At 46.6% G+C, this 22,461-nt stretch overlaps 1 protein-coding gene across 1 annotated transcript in view; it reads left to right on the top strand.

The window, feature by feature from the left end:
• EPB41L1 (erythrocyte membrane protein band 4.1 like 1) overlaps window positions 1-22,461 on the top strand; it is a 144,058-nt gene that overhangs the window by 207 nt on the left and 121,390 nt on the right. The window lies entirely within an intron of this gene.

Consider the following 22,461-nt stretch of genomic DNA (forward strand, 5'->3'; position numbering starts at 1 on the left):
TCCGGAGGGGCTGGACGCCACCAAGGCGGGGGGCGGGGGCCGGAGCCGCGAGCCCTGGGCTTTGGCTCGTGCGTTTCGGTACTGGCGAGGTTATGCGTGTCGGGGTCCACGCGTCTCCGGGTGTGCGCTGGGTGTGAGTGCGCGTGTGCCCCTGGATCTGTGTAAGTGGATGCTCGGTGTGTGTGCGCGCGTGTGTGCATCTGTGTGTGTGTGTGTGTGTGTGAGGATGTGTGTCCTGTATGTCTCTATACGTCTGGACTGGGTGGTGTGTGTGTGTATTGAGGTGAGGGTGTGTGTGTCTGCGTATGTCTATCCATGAATGTGTCTGTGAGAGGGTGTGTCCAAATGTGTAGCTGAGTGTGTACATCTGGCTGAGGGTGTGTGCCAATACCTTCGCTTATAGCTGGAGCCTGTGGCGGGGTGTGTGTGTGTGTGTGTGTGTGTGGTGGAGTGTGTGTGCGCGCCCCAGTGTAACTCCCCGTTTGTGCGCGTGTGAAGGCGTGTGTGCGCCGGCTTAGCCCCGCGTAGCCCCTGTGTGCGTGTGCGCGGCTTTGTCTCTGCACTGCCGGGAGGGAAGGGTGGGGGCGGCGGCCGAGGCGCTGCCGTCGCCGGGAACCGGGCACCTGGCAGGGGCGATGGGTGGCAGGGACGCCCCAGCCAGGCAGAGACTCCCTGCTGGCAGATGGGCGGCCACACCCCGGGGGGCCAGAGGGAGCTGAGCTGACAGCGGAGCCTGTGTTCCGGGCGGAGCTAGAGCAGAGGGCGTGCCTTGCTGAAGCTGGGGTGTGTGTGGGGAGGTGTGGGTGTGTGGCTGGGGGAGAGGGAACGGCGGCAGAGGTCCCCAGGCTAGTGACCCAACAGGATTAGGGATCCATTTCCTGTCACGGTGCTGGGATTGTCTCCCAGGCCAGATTAGGGCCTCACCAGGTCCCCGCCCACTGGCACCACCCCTGTGAGCTCCGGTGGGTAGAGCCACACCTCAGGTGCCCTGAAAGGACAAGGAGGGAAACCCACTCTCTTAAAGTGCCAGGGCCCACTCCAAGGAATCTCCTCTGGGGAAACCTGTCTACTTGGAGAGGGATGACTTTGGGTGTGTCTCTACCCCTTTCCCTTGTATTTGTGTGTGCATGTTTTTCTACATTTGTGGTCTGTGTGCATGTGTATGTCCCTGTGTGTTCTTCTGCATGGGGGTACATGGGTATGTTTTATCAGTGAATAGCTTATCTCTTTATGTATGTGTGTGTGTGTTTTTATGAGTTCTGATATATTTGTTTTTATAAACATATAGCTATTTGTATATTAGTGAGTCTGTTCATGTGGGTTTTCAAGACAAATGGCACTTTGCGGCCAACTAGAATAAAGTAGAGGGTCAGTGAAAAAAAGGTAGACAGACCCTGAACAAGATGGATTGACACGGTGGCTGCAAGCATAACAACCTCGGGAGGATGGTGAAGGGCCAGGCAGTGTTTCGTTCTGTTGTCCATAGGGTCTCTATGAGTTGGAGGAACGGGCTCCACCAGGCACCTAACAATAACAACAACAGTATAGGATAGAAACATTCTGTCCAGGGCCATTCTATTTTAGAAACATAGATTTGGGAATTTAGCTCCTGGCTTTGTGGGTTTCAGATGCAGTTACTGAATTGTAGGTAGATTGGGGTTCGACTGGCAAACCAGGATAGAAAGAAACAGAGAATTTTACAGGAGGAAGGAATTATTCTGGAAGAAGGCTATCTAAGTGCAAGAATTCTTCCGTAGTTCCAGTTCTTCTTTTCTATAACTTCGCCTCTCCTCTGCTGCTTGACTTGCCAGGATGAAGTGCACAGGATTTGGAGTGTAAAGGGAGGGAGCTGTGAGTGTAAAAGGAAGGAGGGTGGTAAGATTGGAAGCCAAAAGCAGATTTCTGCAATTCTTAAAATGTTTTCCTGCCAAAGGCAGCAGAGCCTGGGGAAGGCTGGACTTGCTGTCCCTTCCTTGAATTCCTTTCCCAGGACAGGGGAAAGGCTGGCCTGGAGCTCGATAGCCCTGGAGTCTGGTCCAGGGGTCTCCTCTTGGCTCTGGTCAAACCTTTTATGTATCTATCTGTTCCATCCAGCACATTTTTATTGAGCTTCTCTTGTGCGAAAAGGTCTAAACTCCTTAAGCTTCAGTCTGCTGGCTGAGCAGGGAGTGAGCTGGACTTTGGGATTTTGAGGCCCCTTCGTTTTTTTCCCTTCCGCAGAGTGTTAGAGTTTGTCTCATTGTTCCCCAGGTTTAAGGATGCACCCCTCTAGCTTTCAAGGATCCTGGCCATGGTCCCCATCCCCACCCCACTCTTATACCCTAGTCTAGAACAGTGGCCCTCAACGTGTGGTTGCCTCCCCAGCAGTAGCGACAGCAGGGTCACCTTGGAACTCAGAAATGCAAATTCTTGGTCCTCACTCCAGGGTACTGAACCAGTAACCCTGGGGTTGGGGCCCAGCAATCTGTATTTTAACAAACACAGATGATTTTGATGCACGCTAGAGCTCAAGAGAGGTGCAAGTATGGAGTGGGGAACCTCCGGTAGGGTGATCCCAGAAATGCCTGGAGAGTCTCCCCTGAACCCTTCACACTTACATACCTGAAGTAGCCTGGAAGTCCTAGTCTGGGAGGCAGGGGTTCTGGTTTCAAGTGCCAGGACTTCCTTGTGATCTTCATTCCTCTGCTGATTAATTCAATGACGCTTTGACAGCACCTGCTCTGGACCAGGTACTCCAGTCCTTACCTTGACCGATAGGGCCTGGCAGGATCCAGTCCCTGTGCACCTCTCTAAACCAGCCACTTGGCCTTTTAGTTCCCCCCAGCCGCATAAGCTCTTTTGCCTCCAGGATTTTGCACCCGCTGTTCTTTCTGTCAGACATACTCTTCCCTTCCTTCTTATCTTGGTTAACCCTCACTCTTTAGATTTCAGTTCAAGAGTTACCTTTGAGGGAGGCTTTACCAACTCCCCAGGCTAAATTAGTTTTTCCTTTTATATGTTCTAAGCACTCACTCTCTGTATTTCGTAGTGCTTATGAGAATTTGTAATTATACATTAACTTGTTAGTTGTTTGATTGTCTGTCTCCTCCCCCTAGACTGTAAATGCCATCTGTCCAGGAACCTGCTTCTCAGTCTTACTAGTGCTTCGAACAGTGCCTGCCTTATGATTAGTGTTCAATAAATTTGTTGAATAAATAGATTTATAAAATGGGAGATGGCACTAAATGATACTCAGAGTGTCCCCTCAAGCCCTGACCTCGTAATATCTAATCAGGCCTCAGACTTTTCTGAAGTAGATTTAGATGTCTTTTTTATAACTGCATTCCCTGGTCCTAGATTTGAGCACTCAGTATGTGTCTAGGCAGCTGCTGGGTTCTAGGGGAGGCAGGAGACACAGCCGAACTTGTGTTCTGTGTCCTCCTGGATCAGAATCCTGCAAAAATGAGAAGGGGGGTTGGCACTGAATGAGGATACCGAAGATCTGGGTCTAAGCCTTGTTACATGATTGTGGGCAAGTCACTTTCCGTCTCTTATATGTTTCCTCTTCTGTAAAATGAGAGTATTGGGATCGATGGCGTACCTAGTAGCGGTTACTAGCAGTGGCTCTAGAGTCATTTGGGCTTTGCTGGTAGACTTGGACAAGTGACTTCATCTCTGAGCTGCTCTTTCCTCACCTGTAAAACAGAATTAATAATAGTATCTGTTTCATAGGGTTATTTTGAATATTAAATGAGGCAGCAGAAATGGAATGGTTAGCACAGTGCTGAGCACACAGTAAATATTTGGCAAATGTTAGGTATTATTATTATTATTATGGCTACATTCAATTCAGTTCAACATTCATGAATGTCTTTGTGTTGGCCCTAGTGAATACAACTCAGTGTTCCCAGACTGGGGATGGGGATAGACATGTAAAGATGCAATACCACAGGACAATATACCAGGTGCCAGGGTGGGGCTATTTATGAAAAAAAAAAAAAAAAGAGGCTTCATGAGGAGAGAGATGGTGTTTGGGTTGGAATTTATGTTCCAAGTAGTTGGAGTAGCACACACAAAGGCAGCATGCCTTGTTAGGAGAACCCCAGATGGCTCCATGTGGTCAGAGGGTGGTGAGTGGTGGGGACAGGTGGGGTGAGTAGTTGGAATAAGGCCTTAAGAAAAAGGTTGGGGTCAGATCTGACATAGGCTGCAGAGTTTGACCAATCCTACAGGTGGTGGGGAGCTAACAAGAGGATTAAGGCAGCCAGGAAGGATCAGATTTGCATTTCAGCAACACAGCTCTCCAGGTGGACGTAGATAGGAGGCTAGCCTGTTGGGAGAGGGGGCAGATGGGACTGTTGACTGGGAGACCAGCTCAGATGCTCTTAAGCAAGCTGAGAGGGAGGGTTCAGTGGCATGGATAGAGACCAAGAACATGGAAGAAGCACAGTCGATAGACTTCAGGCCAGACTGGCCTGGGAGGTGAGGAAGAGGCAAGAGTGGCATCTCAGAGACCCTTGAATTCTTGTCACCCCCTTTACCTTCCAAGGTTGCCAAATGATGCCCTGAGTGAGCATCTGAAAACTAAGTTTGAGAGTCCTGAGCCTGCCACCCAAAGCACATACAGGAAGCCGGAAAAAAAGGACAGGCCTTGGGGCCCCACAAGCCCAGGTCCAGATGCATGCTCTGCAACGAAACAATCATAAACTTTAGGGTAAATCAGTTGCTTTTGCTCAGCCTTGGTTTCCTCTTCTGTGAAATGGGGACAGTGGCACCTACAATACAGGATGGTAGTGGTGGGACTAGATCAAGACAACACACGTGTACATGTTTCATGAGGTAGCATACAGGTGCTCAATAGTTATTACTTCCTCTTCAGCTCCACTTTCTCTCCACTTGGTAGCTAGGACAGGTCACTTAATTTTTTTTTTTTAATTGAACTTTAGATGAATGTTTACAGAACAAACTAGCTTCTCATTAAACAGTTAGCAGACATATTGTTTTATGACATTGGTTAACCCCAGGACATACGACATGTGAACGCTCTTCCTTCTTGACCTTGGGTTCCCTATTACCAACTTTCCTGTCCCCTCCTGCCTTCTAGTCCTTGCCCCTGGGCTGGTGTGCCCCTTTACTCTCATTTTGTTTTATGGGCCTGTCTAATCTTTGCCTGAAGGCTGAACCTCAGGAGTGACTTCATTACGGAACTAAAAGGGTGTCCGGGGATCATATTCTTGGGGGTTCTCCAGTCTCTGTCAGGCCAGTAAGTCTGTTCTTTTTTTGTGAGTTAGAATTTTGTTCTACATTTTTTCCAGCTCTGTCCCAGACTTTCTATTGTGATCCCTGTCGGAGCAGTCAGTGGTGGTAACCAGGTACCATCTAGTTGTACTGGATTCAGTCTGCTGGAGGCCATGGGAGTTGTGGTCCGTTAGTCCTTTGGACTAATCTTTCCCTTGTATCTTTAGCTTTCTTCATTCTCCCTTGCTCCCGAAGGGTGAAACAGTAAAGTTCTTAGATGGCTGCTCACAGGCTTTTAAGACCCCATACGCTACTCACCAAAGTAGAATGCAGAACATTTTCTTTTTAAACAATGTATGCCAATTGAGCTAGATGTTCCCTGAGACCAAGGTCACTTAATTTTGCTTCACTTTCCTCTTCTGCCAAATGTGAGTAATCATCATTCAACCATACCTATCTCACCAGATTGTGTATCCTGGGAGATAATGAGGAAGCTGTCTGGAAATTGCTTAAGGTTCTGTTGATGTGATTTTTAGTTATAATTGTCATCATCATAATAACCCTTGGCCATTGCCATATCCACTGCATTCTCAGCAGAGCCCAGCCTAGCCCACTCTTAAAGCAAGTCCTTTGCCCTTTTTGATTCAGACACATCCAGTGAACTGTAGCTGCTGTCTGAGTTGGGAGAACCTTAGAGATGGCCTTTGTCATTGCTCTCATCAGCCAGATGAGGGAAACCGTTGCTCAGAGAGAAGTGACACCCCGAAGGTCACATAGCTGGTCAGTGGCAACTGGAACATCTTGTTTGTGGTTCCGGTTTACAGTCTGAACAGTACTTTTCCCCTAGTTGCAACTTTAGCCTGAGAAACAGGAGCTTGGGACAGGGAGAGGACTGGAAAGGGCGGGACCTAGCGGGAAGAGTCCTGCCAAGTCAGGATCAGGATCCCAAGAAAGGGGTCCCTGGGTCCTGAGTGACTGGCAGTGCTGTAGCAGGCTGAATGGGCAGGTTGTTTTGTTATCAGCCTGGGCGCGGCCATCTCTGCCTGCTCCCATGGGAGGAGGCCACCATAGGTGGCAGCCGTGTGGGGAGTTACACTGGTTACCTGGAGGTAACCCAAGGCTTCAATGTCCCTATTGACAGCAGGCAGTACTTCTAGGTGGGCTGTGTCCCTCTAAGCCTTGGTTTGGCGAGCCTAGGGAAGGCTCTGAACAGGAGAGAGAGCTTATCCTGTCCTGACAGTTTCAGCCAAGTCATCTTTGTTTCCTCCAAGCTGGGGCAGCCAGGCCTCTCCCTGCTTTGTGGATTTTTCTTTCCTTTTTTCTGGCCTCTTCTCAGTTTTCTCTCACTCTCTTTTCCCTGTCTCCTCCTCTTCCCTCTCTCCACCTTCTCTTCCAGATTAGAGGTCGAAAGATAAAGCTTCCAAACCCACTTCACATGGTTAGTTTTGGGGTTGCTTTCTTTTTTGGGGGGGGCCACCCAAGAATTAGAAAGCCTCGAATTTTCCTTACAGGCTCACCCTGGTGACTTATAAACAACTGCTTACATTTATTGGCTTATCATGTGCCAGGCCCTGTGCTAATCACTTTACATGCCTTATGTTTGTTAATCCTTAATCCAGTTGGGCAGAGATTATCCAAGGCCTACCCCATCCTCAACCAGCAAGCAGCACAGCTGGGATTTTTTTTTTTCTTTGCAGTTTTGTCTTTTTTTTTTTTATTTTGGTGAAAGTTTACACAGTAAGTTAGATTCCCATCTGACAATTTCCACACAAATTGTTCAATGACTTTAGCTACATTTATCACAATGTGTCAACATTCTCTTTATTTGCATTCTGTTTTTTCCCTTTCTAGTAGTCTAATTTCCCTGCCCCCCTTATCTTCTCATCTTTGCTTTTGAGACATTGTTGATCTTTTGGTCTCATACTGATGGTTTTTAAGTAGGGCATTATTTTTACAGGTAATATCCTTCATTTTGTGTGCCACTCTGCTATTTTGCTAAAAGGTGATCTCAGGGGATAGGCTTGGTTCTAGGTTTAAAGAGGGTCTCAGGGCGACAGTCTCAGGGGGTCCTCTGTTCTCTACTGTTTCAGTTTGTCTGGCTTTTTTTTTTTTTAATAAGAATTTGAGTTCTACTCCATATATTTCTCCAATTCTGTCTGGGACCAACAATTATTGTGGCCCCAGTCAGAATGGTCAGTGGTGGTAGCCAGGCACCACATACTTCTACTGGTCTCAGGGTAGATGAGGTTGTGACTCTTCCAGACTTGTTTCTTCTCTGCATTTTTGGTTACCTTCTTACTGTTTTGCTCCTGGTGAGTCAAGACCCGTAGTTGTATCTTAGATGGCTACTCGCAAGCCTTAAAGACCCCAGACGCTATTCACTAGGATGCAGACCATGATTTTTGTGAACTATGTTAAGCCAGTTGACTGAGTTGTCCCATTGGACTATGGTCCTAAGCCTTCAAAACCAGTAAACCAACGTTGGAAGGTGTTTGGTTATGTCTGAGGAGGTATCCATATTTGTGTCTTCAATGTATATATGTGCCTGTGCCCATATATTCGTATTTACATGTACCTATGGATACTTCCTGGATACTTCCATCTGTTTTTATCTGTGTATGCATCTGTACCTACCTGTATGCCAGTTTGCTTATACGCATCTGTCTTAGTCATCTAGTGCTGCTATACCAGAAATACCACAAGTGGATGGCTTTAACAAAGAGAAATTTATTCTCTCACTGTCTAGTAGGCCACAGTCCAAATTCAGGGCATCAACTCCAGGAGAAGGCTTTCTCTCTTTGTCAGCTCTTCTCTTGGTCTGGGAGCATCTCAGCTCAGGTCCAAAGGACGCATTCTGCTCCTGGCTTTGCTTTTTTGGTGGTATGGGGTTCCCAACTCTCTGCTTGCTTACCTTTCCTTTTATCTCTTGGGAGATAAAAGGTGGTACAGACCACACCCCAAGGAAACTACCTTTACATTGGATAAGGGATATGACCTGGTAAGGGTGTTACAATCCCACCCTAATCCTCTTTAACATAAAATTACAATCACAAAATGGAGGACCACCACAGAATACTGGGAATCAAGGCCTAACCAAGTTGATACACACGTTTTTGGGGGGACATAATTCAATCCATGACACCATTAATGTGTGTTCAGACGCTTGTTATTATTTGGTTGTGCTGTCCTCACTACATCCACAATTGGTTCCACCTTTCCCATCACCAAAAATAACTAGTCTGTACTGTATAAAATGTATTTTCCCCACTGCACCCCTTCTTCCTGGTAACCACCAATGAACATTGGTTTCTCTATATTTAGTCTCATCTTCTTATAAAAGAGGGATCATACAGTTTTTGTCCTTATATGCTTGACTCATTTCACTTAGCAAGTCCATCTATGTGGTAATATGTTTTGCAGACTCATCATTGTTCTTTATGGTTGTATAGTATTCCATTGTATGTGTGTACCACAGTTGGCTTATCCATTCATCCATTTGTGAACACTTGGATTGTTTCCATTTATTTGCTAGTGTGAATAAAGTAGCAACGAACATGTTGTTGTTGTTCTTAGGTGCCATTAAGTTGGTTCCGACTCATAGCAACCCTGTGTACAACAGAATGAAACACTGCTCAGTCCTGTACCATCCTCAAAATCGCTACTATGCTTGAGACCATCCTTGCAACCACTGAGTCAATTTATCTCGTTGAGGGTCTTCCTCTCTTTTACTGACCCTCTACAGCAGTGAACATAGGTATGCACATGTCTGTTTGTGTCATTATATTTAGGTCTCTATTTTTTTTAGGGTATATACCTAGGAGTGGGATTGCTGGATCATAGGGTAGTTCTATTTCTAGTTTTTTTGTTTTTTTTGAGAAAGCGCCATACCATTTTCCATAGTGGTTATACCATTTTAAAGTTCCACCAGCAACAGATAAGGGTTCCAGTCTCCTCACATCCTTGCCAACATTTATTGTTATCTGTTTTTTGTTGTTGTTTTGTTTTTAATCAGTGCCATTTTATCCAGGGTAAGATGGTATCCCATTGTAGTTTTGATTTGCATTTCTCTAATGGCTAATGGGAGCCCTGCTGGTGCAGTGGTTAAGAGCTGTGGCTGTTAACCAAAAGGTCTGCAGTTTGAATCCACCAGCTGCTCCTTGGAAACCCTATGGGGCATTTCTACTCTGTCCTCTAGGGTTGCTATGCTTGGGAATCGACTTGATGGCAATGAGTTAATGGCTAATGATCATGAGCATATGTTAGTTGTCTGCTTGGATGTCCTCTTTGGTGAAGGTTTTGTTCATGTCCTTTGCCCATTTTGTGATTGAGTTGTTTTTTTGTTGTTGAATCGTTGCAGTTTTCTATCCATTTTAGAGGTTAGACCCTTATTGGATAAATTGTTTCCAAAGATTTTTTCCCAATCTGCACAGCTGGGATTTAAGTCTAGGTCTGCCCAAAGCCCATGGGTGCTCCTGCGTCTTTCCTATACTGCTCCTGGTGGGGCCCACGAGAGCATTTGGGGGTCCACAGTGGGGCATGGACTTGCTCAAATTCACAGAGCAAATCCCTGGCTTGGAGAGCAGGGTATTGAATCCAGGACTCCTGTCTCCTAGGCCTGCATTCTGCTGACTCCTCAGGAATTGGGCTTCCTATAGTTTCAGCCCTGGGGCTGGCCAACACTCTGGGCCCACCTGGTTCTAGGCAGCTGCCCACCTGTGAGAGAGAGGCTGCATCAGGTGAAGGTGACAGGGCAGGTCTGAAGGCTTTTTATCTAGTTATTGTTTTGTCACTGGCCACTTTAGTTTTTTGTGAAATATCTTGAATCTTCCAGGTAAATAAGCTTATCACCTGCAAAGAATGATAGTTTTGTCTCTTCAGAGAGGTTCTTGGGTCCCCAGAGATCGCCTGTTAGGCTTAATGATGGGTGGAGCTCTGAAAGAAGTGAGGAGGGAAACGGGGCTTCGGGAGACACAGGTTCAGGAGTACATTTCTGCTAGGAAAAGAGCCAAAGCTGACCTGAAGGCCAGAGTGAGACAGTCTGGAGAGAAGGGGAGAGCCTGTAGGCTGGGGCTGATAGAAAACCTTCACTTACTCCAAGTTCAACTCCTTCCCCATAACACAGACTTCCCCTTCCAGGCCTCACTGCTGATAACAGAGTGTCACTTCAGAATCTGGGCAGCTTCAGTCAGCTTGCTGAGCCTCTGCCTACCTCCACCATGGTCATTACCTGGTCAGCCTAGCCCAGCCAGGCACCTGCCTGCTGGAGCAAGAGGCTTAACCAGAATGGACTGCAAAGCAGTGACTTTAAAAACTTCTAGCCACAGAGCCCTCTTTTCATAGGCAAGCAAGCAGAAACTCAGTACGTGAAATAGCTAAAAGGGGAGCAGCTCAGTACTCCTCACCCTCTACCCCCATCTCCTAGGGCTCCCCAAGGCAGAGCTTCTCAAACTGTTCCTCATAAGAGTGGCACAGGGGAGCTTGCTGAAAAACACTCCCCCAGGACTTACTCTGTTGTTAGGTGCTGTCAAATCAGTTCCGACTCATAGCGACCCTATGTACCACAGAATGAAGCGCTGCCCAGCCCTGCCCAGCCCTGCGCCATCCTCACAGCCCATTGTTGCAGCCACTGTGTCAGTCCATTTTGTTGAGGGTCATCCTCTTTTTCACTGGCCCTCTACCTTACCAAGCATGATGTCCTTCTCCAGGGACTGATTCCTCCTGATAACAAGTCCAAAGCATGTGAGACGAACACTCACCATCCTTGCTTCTAAGGAGCATTCTGGTTGTACTTCTTCCAAGACAGGTTTGTTTGTTCTTTTGGCAGTCCATGGTATATTCAATATTCTTCCCCAATACCACAATTCAAAGGTATCAATTCTTCTTTGATCTTTCTTATTCATCGTCCAGCTTTTGCATGCATATGAGGTGATTGAAAACACCATGGCTTGGGTCAGGTGCACCTTAGTCTTCAAGGTGACATCTTTGCTTTTCAACACTTTAAGGAGGTCCTTTGCAGCCGATTTGCCCAATGCAATGCATCTTTTGATTTCTTGACTGCTGCTTCCATGGGGGTTGATTGTGGATTCAAGTAAAACGAAATCCTTGACAAATTCAATCTTTTTTCTGTTTATCATGATGTAGCTTATTGGTCCAGTTGTGAGGATTTTTGTTTTCTTTATGTTGCGGTTCAATCCCTACTGAAGGCTGTGGTCTTTGATCTTCATCAGTAAGTGCTTCAAGTCCTCTTCACTTTAAAGCAAGGTTGTGTCATCTGCCTATCGCAAGTTGTTAATGAGCCTTCCTTCAATCCTGATGCCCCATTCTTCATATAGTCCAGGTTCTCAGATTATTTGTTCAGCATACAGATTGAATAAGTTTGGTGAAAGGATACAACCCTGACCCATAACTTTCCTGACTTTAAACCACGCAGTATCCGCTTGTTCTGTTCCAGGGACTGCCTCTTAAGACTCAAATTCAGCTGCTTCATGGGAGGGTCTGGCCCATAGTAGGGCCTTGGGACCAGCCTGTTTTAACAGGCTGCCTGCCAGATGATTGAGATACACGTGATCCTTGAATCGTCCTTGGAGAATGCTGGTTTCAGATGTTCATGAGCTTCTGAAACAGCATACAAAATTTTGAGAGTGTACATTGCACTGGGAAAGGATCTACAGTCACCATCTGAGTCCTTGAGTCACAATCCATGAAAGTTTAAGAATCACAGCCTTCAGGGACTAATGGCAGAGCCAGGCATAGAAGGCAGATCTCTCACGTCTCAGGGCATTGCTGGCTCTGCCATAAAGGTGCTGAGGGATTGAGTACCAGTTCCTTCTTCTCTCTGGGCCTTAGTTTTCCCAGCCGTAAAAAGAGGATTGGACAGGATAATTTTCAGATCCATTGCAGCTTTGATCTGTGTTCTAAAAGTCAGGTCTCTTTTTGCCCAGCACGTTCTTTTTCCTTTTTCTTGCTGTTTTCCTGACTTCGCCCACCTGCAGTGGGGTCACCCCTTTTAGCATCTTCAGAGATTCTGGACAGAGCCTGGATTCTGGTCCCTTGGGTCCCTTCTGTCTAACCGCATACCCAGGCACTCAGGCTCTTTCTTCCTTTCCAGACCCAGTCACCATAAATGAGCCAGGTGGCTGAGTCTCGGGAAGCTCACAGTGCCCTCTCTCCAGAGCTGGGCACCTGGGACCATTGCCAAGGGGAGGGGCTTGGAAGGCATATTTCCTGAGGCTCCTGGGACATGCCCAGTGCTTACCTATGTCTTTGCCCCAGATCCCTCTGTTCCTTCTGGCCAGGAATGCCAATCCCCCCCGCTCCCCAATATCTGTTGAAATCCTGTCTGCCTTTTCAAAGTTCAGCTCAGATGCCAGCCTCTGTCCCACAAAGCCTTGTGAGCCCTCTCCCCCCTAGTCTCACCCCCACAATGAGAATTTGTCTTTCCCTCCTCTGCATTCCCTTAGCATCTTATCTCTTCCTCTCTAGGGACAATTGTGTTCAGTCTTAGCTTTATCCCAGGACTAAGTCTATCTCCCTCACTAGGTGGGAACACTCAGAGCACAGGGATGAGTCTCATGTATCATGCTTTGCTTACCAGCACCTAGCACAGTGCTTTGTACAGAGCAGGTGCTCAGGAGAGGGTTATTAAGTTTATTTGCAGAATCCGCCTCCGGCTCTGGGCTGGGCTGGTTTCTCTGGAGTCCTTGCAATTTCATCACTGGGCAGGCCGTGCCTTCTCACGTATCCCCCCTTTTATTTGTAGATTGGACAGAGGCCAAGTAGGGTAGTGGGTAAGAGCTTAAATTCCAGTCTTGACTCTGCCTTTTTTCTGGCTGTGTGACTTGAGCAAGTCACTTCACCTCTCTGAGCCTCAGTTTTCTCACCTTAAAAAAACGGGGTAGGGATGACAGGTCTATTTGGGGGATTGGGAGGAGTAACTGAAATGTGTGTAAAATGCATAGATCTGAGCCTTGAAGGAATAAATGGTCAATAAATTATTACAACTCATTATTTTTCGGTTAAAGATTATTATCATTGTTTCAGTAAACACCTACTATGTTCTGAGCATTGTGCTGGCTGGAGGAGGGGTGGGTGAGGGCTGAGATACAAAGAAAGGTCTTCATAGGAGCTCCTTGGGCTGCAGGGTCTTAAGGTCAAGTAGGGGAGGTAAGTCTCCAGTATGAGGAATCAGTGTCTGGCAGCTGTGGCTGAGTGAGGTGAGGAGTGAGAGATCAGTGTGCACTCCAGGTGACATTTCAGCCAGATGGGCATGAAATAGGAGGGGGCAATGAGAGAGGCAGGGAGCAAATATCCCCAATGGAGGAAACGGAGGCGAGCTATGGCCTGGAGATGGGAAAACAGGGTGCACATTTGGAGAGCTGCAGGAAAGAGCAGAGCAGAGACAGGAGCGCCTCCAGAATCTCCACGTAGGCCTTGGAGCCAGCACCCCAGATTCAGGGGCAGCTTTGGACTTCGTTTCGACAAAAAAAAAAAAAAAAGGTTTGTGGTCGTGGTGGCTCCCTGATGCCACCACTGAGCTGGAGAGAGGTTGGAAAGGTGGGGCAGGAAAGTTAGGGCTTTTATGGCAGAAACACTGGAGAACCAGTGAAGGCTGCTAAGCAGGAGCAGGGAGGGGCTTTGTTCCTCTCTGCCCAGGCTTGCACTGAGAATGGTTGGGGCTGGGCTGTAGCTCTGGGCTTCTGCAGGCTGGCCTGAGTCTATCCCATGGTAACAGGGCTGCTTGTTTTCTTGGCCAAGGTTGGGTTTGAAGCCAGTCTGTCTAAGTTAAAGTGCAAAACGATCCCAGAAATGTCAGAATATCAGAGCAGGCCAGCAGAAGCAGCTCTTAATTAACCTTCTCCCCCTGCCCCCCCACATTATATGGTGAGAAGCAGAGGTTCAGAGAGGAAGAGTCCTGCCAGAGAACACCGAGTGAATTGGCCACAGTGAGTTCATTGCTAGCTTGGGGTGGGCTGTGGACTTGAATTTGTGCTAGGGATTGGAGGATGAACCTGAGAAGGGGGCCATGACAACTCAAGGGGGATGTAAATGATAAGCAAATGTCAAACTAGGAGCAATCTGTTGCCAAGGTGTGTCTGCAATCCTGGTTGAGTGTGATGTGAGTGGGATGGAGCCATCATTCCAGGCTTTCCTTCCGGAAAAGGAGAAAGGGCCACATAGGTGGGAGCCAGGGGAGTATGTGGGATGTGGGGGAATGGAGGGGGTGGCCAGAGAGGAGGAGGCTGTTGCCAAGCAGCTAGAGGTACGACTGTGTTACACCAGCACAGTGAATTCTGGTGTCTGTGGCCTAGCACTTTATAGCCCCATGCTGAAGCAGGACCATCCCCATTTCAAGGAGGAAGAAACAAGGGCTCCCAAGAGCTTGGGTCACTTGCTCAAGGTCACAGCTAGGAAGGCCTGAGCCAGGAGTGGCATCCCTGGAGGGACATACCCTGGCATGCCCAGGGGTAGCTGCTGTCCCATCTCAGCCTACCTTGGTCTCAACCAGGACCTAGGGTGAAAGGGGTCGAGGAGGTGATTGGTCCAGGGCAAGCCACCTTTTGCTGCCTTTCACTTCTCCATTTGTCTACTCATCTAGCTGGCCTGTTTTATTCTAATTCATGCCTCCTCCCTTATTTGTTGATTAAAAATATTTATTGAGCACCTACTATGTGCCAGGTCCAGTTACGGCCCTCCTGAAGCTTATGCCAGCCCCCCTTAGCATCAAGGGCTGTTTCTACATTGGAAGGGAGGGACAGGAAGGAGGTGAGAGGGTTCACTAACCACCCCTTTCTCCCTTTATACAAACCCCTCCCTGCTTCTCAGTCTCTATCTCCTTCCAAGTTCCTCTACCCCTAGATGGGACATTTTGCACAAACTACCTCCTGCTGAAATGGAAACCAATCAGAGTTAATTGTTAAACCTAATTGTAGCTGGCAAGAGTTTCACCCTGCTGGGCTGCAGGAGGGGGCTGAGTGCTAGCTGTGTTCCCCAGAAGAGGGGCGGAGCCACCCAGGTTTTTCTGGCTGGGACCGGCCACCTTTTTTCTACTCTGGAATGTACCTCCAGGGCCCTCCCTCCCCTCCTCCCCAGGGGGCGGGCTGCCTCATTGGACTCTTTCCCCTGCCTCCAACTGAGTTGTCCCTGGGAGGTGAGTCCTGACTCTGGCTCTGAACCAAGTATCTCTGGGTAAGTGCTCTTGGGGGGCATGGGGGGATGGCGCCCAACCCTGAGGACCCACCTAGAGGGCATGCAGCAGGTGGGGCCCAGTGGACCCTGGTGGCTCTGCCTCCTGCCTGGGGTTGGGGATGGGTGCCACAGTGGCCTAAGCCCTGGACACAGGACTACCACCCAATGCAGCACATGCCATTCCTGTCTCCCCCCTCCTTCCCTTTTGACCTCTTCTTTGGGTTTCCTGTTCTGGGCCATTCTCTGCCACCAGACTGGAGTGGTCCCTGAAAATAATGGCAGAGGCTTATTTGTTCTTCTGGAAGGCAAAGCCCCAGGCAAGCTCCCATCAAGCTTTAGGGACAGAGCTCGGACAGACAGCCTAAGTCAAAGCTGGGTGACCTTGGCAGGTGACCCACTTAGATGAGCCACAGTGTCATCCTCTGAACAATGGCGATTCTGATCCCTTTGTCACCATCACTATGAATACAATGGGCCCAAAAAGTAGATACTAATGTAAGGCTTAGTAGTGGTTTGTTGAATGAATAGATACCATTCTATTCAGATTAAACTTTAATTTGGGAGGCCTATCTCTGGCTTAGGGCCAAAGAGGCCACCAGCCCATACCCTCAAGAATTTGACTGTCTAGAACTGTGTTGTCCCATACAGTAGCCGTTACCCACATGTGGCTAGTGCACCTGAGGAACTGAATATTTGATTTTATTAATTTTAATTGATTTAAATTTTACAAGTAATGCTCCATTCATTTATTGAAAAAACGTATGTTTCGGAACTTTGATTTGTGAATATACTATTTCAATTGTAAAGTCTATGAAAATCTGAATATGGGTCAAATATATTTGATGAAAATTTTATGTCTGAATTGAGATGTGCTATATAAAAAAATTTTTATGTAAGTTGGATTTAGAAGACTTAGTATAAAAAAAGAATGTAAAATCTTTCAATATTTTTTATAATTGATTACATGTTGAAATTATAATATTTTGGAGATACTGGGTTAGGTAAATGTATTATTAAAATTAATTTCACCTGTTTCTTTTTGCTTTTTTTAATTGGCTACTGGAAAAATTTAAGTTACATATGTAGTTTGCATTATATTTCTATTGGACAATGCTATTCTAGCAAGAGAGTTGAGGTGGATACATTTAAATAATAATTTGAGACCACATAAAGGCTGGAGTCCCTGGGTGGTGCAAAGAGTTCATTTACTTGCCTGCTAACCGAAAGGTTGGAGGTGCAAGTCTACCCAGAGGCACGTTGGAAGAAAGGTACCTACTCTTAAAAAATCAGCTATTGAAAATCTTATGGAGAATAGGTTTACCCTGACACACATGAGGTCCCCATGGCAGCTGGTTGGTATAAAGCAGGGCTTCTAACCAGTTCATTCTGTTTGGACCCCTGCTGAGAATTTGCATTTCTAACAAGTTCCCAGGTGATGCTAATGTTACTGGTTAGTGACCAATTCTGAGAAACACTAGTATAGCAGTGGTTGTCAAAATTTACACGTAAGAATTACCTGGATCTCAAAACTACAGTGAAATTTCATCTCACTCTAACAAGGCTGGCATTAATCCAAAAAACACAAAATAATGAATGTTGGAGAGGTTGTGGAGAGACTGGAACACTTCTACACTGCTGGTGGGAATGTGAAATGGTACAACCACTTTGGAAATTGGTCTGGCGTTTCCTTAAGAAGCTAGAAATAGAACTACCATACAATCCAGCAATCCCACTCCTTGGAAGAATATATCCTAGAGAAATAAGAGTGTTTACATGAACAGATATATGCATACCCATGTTCACTGCAGCACTGTTCACAATGGCAAAAAGTTGGAAGCAACCAAGGTGCCCATCGATGGATGAATGGATAAATAAATTATGGTATATTCACACGATGGAATACTACGCATCAATAAAGAACAGTGATAAATCTGTGAAACATTTCATAACATGGAGGAATCTGGAAGGCATTATGCTGAGAGAAATTAGTTGCAAAAGGACAAATATTGTATAAGATCACTATTATAAGAACTCAATAGTTTAAACAGAGAAGAAAATATTCTTTGATGGTTACGAAGGGGGGAGGGAGGGAGGGAGGAAGAGGGGTAGTCACTAATTAGATAGTAGATAAGAACTACTTTAGGTGAAGGGAAAGACAACACATAATATAGGCGAGGTCAGCACAACTGGACTAAACCAAAAGCAAAGAAGTTCCCTGAATAAACTGAATGCTTCAAAGGCCAGCATAGCAGGGGCAGCGAGGGTTTGGGGACTGTGGTTTCTGGGGACATCTAGGTCAATTGGCATAATAAAATCTATTAAAAAAACATTCTGCATCCCACCTTGGAGAACGGCATCTAGGGTCTTAAACACTAGCAAGTGGCCATCTAAGATGCATCAATTGGTCTCAACCCACCTGGATCAAAGGAGAATGAAGAACACCAAGGACACAAGGTAATTATGAGCCCAAGAGACAGGAAAGGCCACATAAACCAGAGACTACATCAGCCTGAGACCAGAAGAACTTGATGGTGTTCAGGTACAACTGATGACTGCCCTGACAGGGAACACAACAGAGAACCCCTGAAGGAGCAGGAGATCAGTGGGATATCCAGACCCCAAATTCTGGTAAAAAGATCAGACTTGATGGTCTGACTGAGACTAGAAGGACCCCGGTGGTCATAGCCCCCAGACCTTCTGTTAGCCCAGGACAGGAACCATTCCCAAAGCCAACTCTTCAGACAGGAATTGGACTGGACAATGGGATAGAAAAAGATGCTGGTGAAGAATGAGCTTCTTGGATCAAGTAGACACTTGAGACTATGTTGGCATCTTCTATCTGGAGGGGAGATGAGGGAGCAGAAGGGGTTAGAAGCTGGTGGAATGGACACAAAAAGAGAGAGTGGAGGGAGGGAGCAGACTGTTTCATTAGGGGGAGAGCAATTAGGAGTATATATAGCAAGGTGTATATAAATTTTTGTATGAGAGACTGACTTGATTTGTACACTTTCACTTAAAGCACAATAAAAAAAAAATTACCTGGATCTCGGGGGACATCTAGGTCACTTGGCATAATATAGTTCATAAAGAAAATGTTCTACATCCTACTTTGGTGAGTAGTGTCTGAGGTCTTAAAAGCTTGTGAGTGGCCATCTAAGATACATCTATTGGTCCCATCCCGTCTGGAGCAAAGGAGAATGAGGAGAACCAGAGATGGAAGGAAAATATTAGTCCAAAGGACTAATGGACTACATGAACCACAGCTTCCACTAGCGTGTCCCTAGAAGAACTAGATGGTGCCCGACTACCACCACTGACAGCTCTGAGAGGGATCACAAATAGAGGGCCCTGAGCAAATGGGAGAAAAATGTGGGACAAAATTCAAATTCGTGAAAAAGACCAGACTTACTGTTCTGACAGAGACGGGAGGAATCCATGAGACTATGGCCCTGGACACCCTTCTAACTCAGAACTGAAACCATTCCCAAAGTTCACCTTTTAGCCAAGGATTAGACAGGCCTATAAAACAAATAATAACACACATGAACAATGTGCTTCTTAGATTGATCAAGTATATGAGACCAAATACTTGGACGATACCTGACCAAAAGCAAAGATGTAAAGTCAGGGAAGGGCAGGAAAACTAGGCGAATGGAAACAGGGAACCAGGGGCAGAAAGGCAGGGGAAGTGCTGACACATTGTGGGGATGGCAACAAAGTCACGAAACAATTCGCATATAAATTTTTAAGTGAGAAACTCATTTGCTGAGTAAACTTTCACCTAAAGCGTGCACGTGCACAGACACACACACACACACCCCCATCACTTGGGAACCTAGTTAAAAAGTAGATTCTGATTGATTGGACTGGATAATGGGATAGAAAATGATGCTGGTGAAGAATGACCTTCTTGGATCAAGTAGACACATGAGACTATGTTGGCATCTCCTACCTGGTGGGGAGGTGAGAGGGCAAAGGGGGACCGGAAGCTGGCTGAATGGACACCCAAAGAGAGAGTGGGGGGAAGGACTGTGCTGTCTCATTAGGGGGAGAGCAACTAGGAGTATATAGCAAGGTGTATATAAATTTTTGTATGAGAGACTGACTTGATTTGTAAACTTTCATTTAAAGCACAATAAAAATTTAAAAAAGAAAAAAAATAGATTCTGATTTAATATATCTGGGGTAGAAATGCAAATTCTCAGCAGAGGTTTGAACCAGAAGGAAGCCCTGGTATAAAGTCTAGATATTTGGACAGGTCAGAGGCAGGGGAGTAAAGGGTAGATATATTCAGCTCCCCAACTCTACTCCCCCAACTCCATGCCCCATGGAGAAATGTTGCCCTGGATTACCCTATAGCCTCAAGGATAAGATCAGGGGTTCTGATATCAAATGAAGAGCCAGCATCCAGGCTCTCATCTTGGCCATGCCACTGGCTCGCTGTGTGACCTTGGGCAAGTCATTTCACTTTGCTGATGGTTAGTCTATCATCTGTAAATCGGGACTAATGGTTAGCTTTACCTCATTGGGTGACTGAGGGGATTACCTGAGATAAAATCCAAGTGAAGCAGCTAGCACAGTACTGGGCACGTTGTAAACAGTCAGGTATTAGCTGTGGTGGCGGTTGTTGCTATTACTGTTGCATCCATCAGCTTTTATTCAGTCGTTCCATTTGTCTGAATGGACCATGGGCCAGAGGGAAAAGAGGAGTTAAAAGAGCTTGGTGGAGGAGTTGGAATGGGGACTTGGGGGATGTTTTCTACTGTACCTCAAGGGGTTGCTTGCCTTTGACGGAGCTCCTTGAATCTTCAGATGATCAGGCAAAGACAAGTCCCATTTTACAGATGAGGAAGCTGAGTCCTGTTGAAGGAAAGTAACCTGGCCATACAGTCAGAACATGAATATAGGACTTCTTAACCCTATTGCGTTAATATGGGAGCCAGCATTAAGAACCTGCCTTTTGGGGCTATAGTAGCAGGGCCTGACCAGGAGTCTGGAGTTTATGAGGAAATGTTACTGTCTTAAATACCTGGAAGGGATCTAGACACCATTCAGTACAACTGTCTCATTCTTGAGTTGAAGAAACAGAGACCTGAGTGTGTGTGTGTGTTTGGCGGGGACAGCAAATTGGTGGCCATGCTGGAACTGTTTTTGTTTGTTTAGATTGAGCCCTCAACTCAGCCCTGGCAGGATGGATGACCCTACTTGTCAGCCCCCTTCTCTCCTGGCCAGTCCCAGGAGAAGGCTTCTGAGAAAGAGGCTTTTGTTTGACCAGCTCCTTCTGGCTTCCTCTCAAGGTAGCTTTACCCACCCATGGGCCCCCATCTGCCCATATTTGCATTTGTCCCTGTTCTAAGTTTAAAGGGCCCTGAAGTCTGAACCTCTTCCACACACATGTGCTTTCTGGATGTCCGTGGGGGCAGCCATAGGCTTTTTTTAATCAAGGAGACCTGGGTTCAAATCCCTCTTCTACCATTGACTCTCTCTGTGGCCTTGGGTAAGTCACTTGTCAATTTTTAGCCTTAATCTCCTCATCTTAAAAGCAGGAACCAAAATAGTGTGCGTACAGCCTAGTGGTTAACAACCCATGCTCTAGCAACTAGCTGCCAATATAGGGGTCTAGCTCTGCCACTTACTCACTGTAGTAGTCTTCAGTGAGTTGTACCATCTAAGTTTCTGCATCTGTAAACAGAAGTTGTCACCTCTTAGATTATTTTAACAAGGCACTTACTGAGTCCTTCACCTGCATTACCTCATTTTATTCTCTTGTTAGCCTGAGAAGCAGGCTTATTACTCTTATATTCTACATGAGGAAACTTTGAGAAGTAAAGTGACTTGCCCCAGGCCACATAGCTAGAAAGTGGTAGAGCCAGCATTCAAGCCAGTTCTCTGTGACTCCAGAGCCCAAGCTCATAAGGACTGTACTATACTGCCTTCCAGGCATGCTCACTCTCTGGCCTCCCAGGGTTAGCCTGAACACAGGGAAACAGTGGCTGGGAGGCAGGCTGTAACCAGCCAGGTGACTGAAGTTAGAGATGGGGGAGTAGTGTCCTGAGGCCCATGCCAGCACCTGGAGCTGGGGCAAAGAGAGAGGGTATTAGGATACACAGATTCTGCTCCTGCTGGTCCAACCCCAGCCTGCAGTGGCCTTCCTATTTGCCTGATTTTTGTGTTCCTTATGAAGTGGAAACACTTCATCCCACTTGGAGATTACTGTTCAGAGTGTGAGTCCAGCGGTCCTGAGGCTTCTCCCTCCATTGGCCCATTGTATACTAGGCAGGGCCTGTAGTTAGGGCTTGAAGAACATTAAAAAGTGGCTTCAATACTCTGTGAGTCAATTAGACAAGCACAGAATTAATGCTAAAAAAAAACTTTTAGTGATCACTGAGTCCAATAATATTTATTTCACAGATGGGGAGACTAAGGCAAGGCTGGGCCAGATTGAAAGAAAAATGGGTATGTTTTTTTCCTGGGCATTAGAGACCTCTGGACTGACCTGGGAGGGCCTGATGGTAGGCAGGTCCCTGTTCTTCTTCACACCAATCCCAATTCGGCCCACCACCAAGTTCTGTGGGTGTTGTTGTTGTTGTGTGCTGTCAAGTCAATTCTGACTCATAGCGACTCTATAGGACAGAATAGAATTGCCACATAGGGTTTCCAAGGCGTAGCTGGTGGATTCGAACTGCCAACCTTTGGGTTAGCAGCTGAGCTCTTAACTACTGTGCCACCAGGGCTCCAGTTCTGTGGATACTACCTCTTAAATATCTCATGATACCTTTTCTAGAGCAGGTATTTCTGTTTCTACTGCAATCACCCTAGTCAAAGTCTTTGCTGTATCTGTCCTGGACAATCATAACTACCTCCTAACTGGTATTCCTAAAGGTATTCCTACCCCTTTCCAGTTCATTCTCTACCCTGCAAATCAGTGGTTTCTCCACTGCTGTTACAATAAAGACTCTTTACCTTGGACTGCAAGGCCCTGCCTGGCCTGGCCTCTGCTGACCTCTCCAGCTTCATGTTTGTGACTTTCCCCTTTGCTCTCTATGTATAGTCACACAG

This window comes from Loxodonta africana, chromosome 24 (assembly GCF_030014295.1).
Source record: "Loxodonta africana isolate mLoxAfr1 chromosome 24, mLoxAfr1.hap2, whole genome shotgun sequence".
NCBI lineage: Eukaryota > Metazoa > Chordata > Mammalia > Proboscidea > Elephantidae > Loxodonta > Loxodonta africana.